The sequence below is a fragment of the Ascidia mentula genome, chromosome 5 (assembly GCF_947561715.1).
Source record: "Ascidia mentula chromosome 5, kaAscMent1.1, whole genome shotgun sequence".
Taxonomy (NCBI): domain Eukaryota; kingdom Metazoa; phylum Chordata; class Ascidiacea; order Phlebobranchia; family Ascidiidae; genus Ascidia; species Ascidia mentula.
In genome coordinates this window covers 9,929,825-9,936,363 of record NC_138570.1, presented here as the reverse complement: position 1 = coordinate 9,936,363, position 6,539 = coordinate 9,929,825, and positions in this window count along the sequence as shown.

Below are 6,539 nucleotides of genomic sequence, written 5' to 3'. Positions count from 1 at the left end.
GGTTTCTGTAATTGTTCATGTTGGGTCAAATGTTAATTGTGGACATTATGTTACTTATAAGTTAATTGATGAGGAATGGGTGCTTGAATTTAATGATGAAGTGGTTAGGTGTGTGCCTTTAGGAGTAGTGAATGAGGCTCTGTATACTGGTGGATGTATATTTTATTACCGTGTTGTAGAGGAATTTGTTAAAATGCCAATTAAAGTGATCCCCAGAAAGCGTCGCCACTGCAACTTGGATGCAGTCAAAACATGTGAAAAACTGATTTTAAAAGATGTCAAGTTAACCCAGCATATTGATGGCAAGTTAATTGATAGTGCAACCCCAGCGATGTTAAGTAATAATGTAAATTTTACTTACCAACAAATACTCAAAACATTATCTATAATAATGCGCCAAACTGTTTGTGAAGCAAATCTATTTCCAGAATTTTACAGGGTTCATTTGTTTTTCAGTGACCAGAGAAAAAAACTAATTGAGTTCAACTCTTTATTATCATTAACCAACACGAACCTAACAAATCTTGATTTTGAAAACCTTATTCGATTTCTAAATTATTCCATTTGTCAACATCAGTGGCGACAGCGCTTTGTTGGGGATCAACTTTTTCGTGAATCTTTTGTTGGTAAAGTTATAAAACCTGAATTTGTTGTCTATGGAAGTAGTTTGCAGAAAAAACTTGAGAGTAACTTGCTGAATGTTGATACGTATTTATCACAAGTTTTGTATATAGAAGGTATAACTTTGTTAGTGATGTTTACAGAAAAACTGTCATATAACAAGGCATCATTATCTTTAGGTTTTATTGCCACATATTTAAGTAAACATTAAAATGGTATCATTGTGTTTTGTAATTGTTCGTACAAAAAATGTGCCAAGGTAACTTGTTAAAAAATAAAGGAAAAAAATTTTCAATAATTTTAAAATCATCATTGATATTACCACCTTATCTCTGCATTTATAGAATATTTCTAGCTTTTGCCCTTGTATGCATAGTACAATTATACTGAACAAGGGTGACTGACAATAATATTGCCACAAATGTTATATTTCCTTATTTCAAGAGTAGTTTTCTGCTGGGGTATATTTATTTTTTCAGATTCATAAAACTACAGCAATGCTTTATCCTGTCACCAGAAGCGACCACCTATGGCACAGAAGTTTTTCATGCCATCTTTGATCCAAATATGACAAATTTGGCAGTTTTTAAAAGTCTGTGTTGATCAATTAAAACTGCCAGAAAAAAAAAACCTGCATGCTTGTTTTATTGTGCCACTATCAAAACTGTCATTGGAGTTTTCTCGAATTTTTTACATCAAACATTGTGATTAACTTTTACCAATCATGCATGCATTAATATCATGCATAAATTTGTGTTTTACATACTTTCATATACATCGTGTAATTTTGTTCATTTCATTTCAAACTTCTTTTTTATTATACTTGCGTTAACTTAATGGTCATTTTTACACATTCAAAAAATCGGGAAATTTTTTAAATGCTTATCAGCCAATAAAATGGTCATGCAGGTCTAATTAGTGTTCCACCATATGGTGAGGGGAAGCCGATTTTTACCTTCCAAATTGTGAAGCTTCGGATTTGCAAAGATTTTCGTGTCATTAACCAAAAAACGGTAAAAAGACTCGTGTTTGAGGTCATTCTGATGGAATACGTGATATCTCTACCAATTTTTATTACTTTCACGCTGTTCAGCACGCAATTCTTGACAAATACTGAGATTTAAAAAAAATTCTAGGGAGCGGAAAGTGGTTTGGCACTTGATTGAAAGTGACTTCACCGGTAAAGCGCAAAACGTTAAAAGGCCCTGTTTGAAGGTCATTCTGATGGAATACGTGATATCTCTACCAATTTTTATTACTTTCACGCTGTTTAGCACGCAATTCTTGACAGATACAGAGATTTAAAAAAAATTCTAGGGAGCGGAAAGTGGTTTGGCACTTGATTGAAAGTGACGTCACCGGTAAAGCGCAAAACGTTAAAAGGCCCTATTTGAAGGTCATTCTGATGGAATACGTGATATCTCTACCAATTTTTATTACTTTCACGCTGTTCAGCACGCAATTCTTGACAGATACAGAGATTTAAAAAAAATTCTAGGGAGCGGAAAGTGGTTTGGCACTTGATTGAAAGTGACGTCACCGGCAAAGACGAAAAACGTTAAAAGGCCCTGTTTGAGGTCATTCTGATGGAATACGTGATATCTCTACCAATTTTTATTACTTTCACGCTGTTCAGCACGCAATTCTTGACAGATACAGAGATTTAAAAAAAATTCTAGGGAGCGGAAAGTGGTTTGGCACTTGATTGAAAGTGACGTCACCGGCAAAGACGAAAAACGTTAAAAGGCCATGTTTGAGGTCATTCTGATGGAATACGTGATATCTCTACCAATTTTTATTACTTTCACGCTGTTCAGCACGCAATTCTTGACAGATACTGAGATTTAAAAAAAATTCTAGGAAGCGGAAAGTGGTTTGGCACTTGATTGAAAATGACGTCACCAGTAAAGCGCAAAACGTTAAAAGGCCCTGTTTGAGGTCATTCTGATGGAATACGTGATATCTCTACCAATTTTTATTACTTTCACGCTGTTCAGCACGCAATTCTTGACAAATACTGAGATTTAAAAAAAATTCTAGGAAGCGGAAAGTGGTTTCGCACTTGATTGAAAGTGACGTCACCGGTAAAGCGCAAAACGTTAAAAGGCCATGTTTGAGGTCATTCTGATGGAATACGTGATATCTCTACCAATTTTTATTACTTTCACGCTGTTCAGCACGCAATTCTTGACAGATACTGAGATTTAAAAAAAATTCTAGGGAGCGGAAAGTGGTTTGGCACTTGATTGAAAGTGACGTCACCGGCAAAGACGAAAAACGTTAAAAGGCCATGTTTGAGGTCATTCTGATGGAATACGTGATATCTCTACCAATTTTTATTACTTTCACGCTGTTCAGCACGCAATTCTTGACAGATACTGAGATTTAAAAAAAATTCTAGGAAGCGGAAAGTGGTTTGGCACTTGATTGAAAATGACGTCACCAGTAAAGCGCAAAACGTTAAAAGGCCCTGTTTGAGGTCATTCTGATGGAATACGTGATATCTCTACCAATTTTTATTACTTTCACGCTGTTCAGCACGCAATTCTTGACAAATACTGAGATTTAAAAAAAATTCTAGGGAGCGGAAAGTGGTTTGGCACTTGATTGAAAGTGACGTCACCGGCAAAGACGAAAAACGTTAAAAGGCCCTGTTTGAGGTCATTCTGATGGAATACGTGATATCTCTACCAATTTTTATTACTTTCACGCTGTTCAGCACGCAATTCTTGACAGATACAGAGATTTAAAAAAAATTCTAGGGAGCGGAAAGTGGTTTGGCACTTGATTGAAAGTGACGTCACCGGCAAAGACGAAAAACGTTAAAAGGCCATGTTTGAGGTCATTCTGATGGAATACGTGATATCTCTACCAATTTTTATTACTTTCACGCTGTTCAGCACGCAATTCTTGACAGATACTGAGATTTAAAAAAAATTCTAGGAAGCGGAAAGTGGTTTGGCACTTGATTGAAAATGACGTCACCAGTAAAGCGCAAAACGTTAAAAGGCCCTGTTTGAGGTCATTCTGATGGAATACGTGATATCTCTACCAATTTTTATTACTTTCACGCTGTTCAGCACGCAATTCTTGACAAATACTGAGATTTAAAAAAAATTCTAGGAAGCGGAAAGTGGTTTCGCACTTGATTGAAAGTGACGTCACCGGTAAAGCGCAAAACGTTAAAAGGCCATGTTTGAGGTCATTCTGATGGAATACGTGATATCTCTACCAATTTTTATTACTTTCACGCTGTTCAGCACGCAATTCTTGACAAATACTGAGATTTAAAAAAAATTCTAGGAAGCGGAAAGTGGTTTCGCACTTGATTGAAAGTGACGTCACCGGTAAAGCGCAAAACGTTAAAAGGCCATGTTTGAGGTCATTCTGATGGAATACGTGATATCTCTACCAATTTTTATTACTTTCACGCTGTTCAGCACGCAATTCTTGACAGATACAGAGATTTTAAAAAAATTCTAGGGAGCGGAAAGTGGTTTGGCACTTGATTGAAAGTGACTTCACCGGTAAAGCGCAAAACGTTAAAAGGCCCTGTTTGAAGGTCATTCTGATGGAATACGTGATATCTCTACCAATTTTTATTACTTTCACGCTGTTCAGCACGCAATTCTTGACAGATACAGAGATTTAAAAAAAATTCTAGGGAGCGGAAAGTGGTTTGGCACTTGATTGAAAGTGACGTCACCGGCAAAGACGAAAAACGTTAAAAGGCCATGTTTGAGGTCATTCTGATGGAATACGTGATATCTCTACCAATTTTTATTACTTTCACGCTGTTCAGCACGCAATTCTTGACAAATACTGAGATTTAAAAAAAATTCTAGGAAGCGGAAAGTGGTTTGGCACTTGATTGAAAGTGACGTCACCGGTAAAGCGCAAAACGTTAAAAGGCCCTGTTTGAAGGTCATTCTGATGGAATACGTGATATCTCTACCAATTTTTATTACTTTCACGCTGTTCAGCACGCAATTCTTGACAAATACTGAGATTTAAAAAAAATTCTAGGGAGCGGAAAGTGGTTTGGCACTTGATTGAAAGTGACGTCACCGGTAAAGCGCAAAACGTTAAAAGGCCCTGTTTGAAGGTCATTCTGATGGAATACGTGATATCTCTACCAATTTTTATTACTTTCACGCTGTTCAGCACGCAATTCTTGACAAATACTGAGATTTAAAAAAAATTCTAGGAAGCGGAAAGTGGTTTGGCACTTGATTGAAAGTGACGTCACCGGTAAAGCGCAAAACGTTAAAAGGCCATGTTTGAGGTCATTCTGATGGAATACGTGATATCTCTACCAATTTTTATTACTTTCACGCTGTTCAGCACGCAATTCTCGACAAATACTGAGATTTAAAAAAAATTCTAGGGAGCGGAAAGTGGTTTGGCACTTGATTGAAAGTGACGTCACCGGTAAAGCGCAAAACGTTAAAAGGCCCTGTTTGAAGGTCATTCTGATGGAATACGTGATATCTCTACCAATTTTTATTACTTTCACGCTGTTCAGCACGCAATTCTTGACAAATACTGAGATTTAAAAAAAATTCTAGGAAGCGGAAAGTGGTTTCGCACTTGATTGAAAGTGACTTCACCGGTAAAGCGCAAAACGTTAAAAACCCTGTTTGAAGGTCATTCTGATGGAATACGTGATATCTCTACCAATTTTTATTACTTTCACGCTGTTCAGCACGCAATTCTTGACAAATACTGAGATTTAAAAAAAATTCTAGGAAGCGGAAAGTGGTTTCGCACTTGATTGAAAGTGACGTCACCGGCAAAGACGAAAAACGTTAAAAGGCCATGTTTGAGGTCATTCTGATGGAATACGTGATATCTCTACCAATTTTTATTACTTTCACGCTGTTCAGCACGCAATTCTTGACAAATACTGAGATTTAAAAAAAATTCTAGGAAGCGGAAAGTGGTTTCGCACTTGATTGAAAGTGACTTCACCGGTAAAGCGCAAAACGTTAAAAGGCCCTGTTTGAAGGTCATTCTGATGGAATACGTGATATCTCTACCAATTTTTATTACTTTCACGCTGTTTAGCACGCAATTCTTGACAGATACAGAGATTTAAAAAAAATTCTAGGGAGCGGAAAGTGGTTTGGCACTTGATTGAAAGTGACTTCACCGGTAAAGCGCAAAACGTTAAAAGGCCCTGTTTGAAGGTCATTCTGATGGAATACGTGATATCTCTACCAATTTTTATTACTTTCACGCTGTTCAGCACGCAATTCTTGACAGATACTGAGATTTAAAAAAAATTCTAGGGAGCGGAAAGTGGTTTGGCACTTGATTGAAAGTGACGTCACCGGCAAAGACGAAAAACGTTAAAAGGCCCTGTTTGAGGTCATTCTGATGGAATACGTGATATCTCTACCAATTTTTATTACTTTCACGCTGTTCAGCACGCAATTCTTGACAAATACTGAGATTTAAAAAAAATTCTAGGAAGCGGAAAGTGGTTTCGCACTTGATTGAAAGTGACGTCACCGGTAAAGCGCAAAACGTTAAAAGGCCATGTTTGAGGTCATTCTGATGGAATACGTGATATCTCTACCAATTTTTATTACTTTCACGCTGTTCAGCACGCAATTCTTGACAAATACTGAGATTTAAAAAAAATTCTAGGGAGCGGAAAGTGGTTTGGCACTTGATTGAAAGTGACGTCACCGGCAAAGACGAAAAACGTTAAAAGGCCCTGTTTGAGGTCATTCTGATGGAATACGTGATATCTCTACCAATTTTTATTACTTTCACGCTGTTCAGCACGCAATTCTTGACAGATACTGAGATTTAAAAAAAATTCTAGGGAGCGGAAAGTGGTTTGGCACTTGATTGAAAGTGACGTCACCGGTAAAGACGAAAAACGTAACATTTTCTGTTATACACCCAGT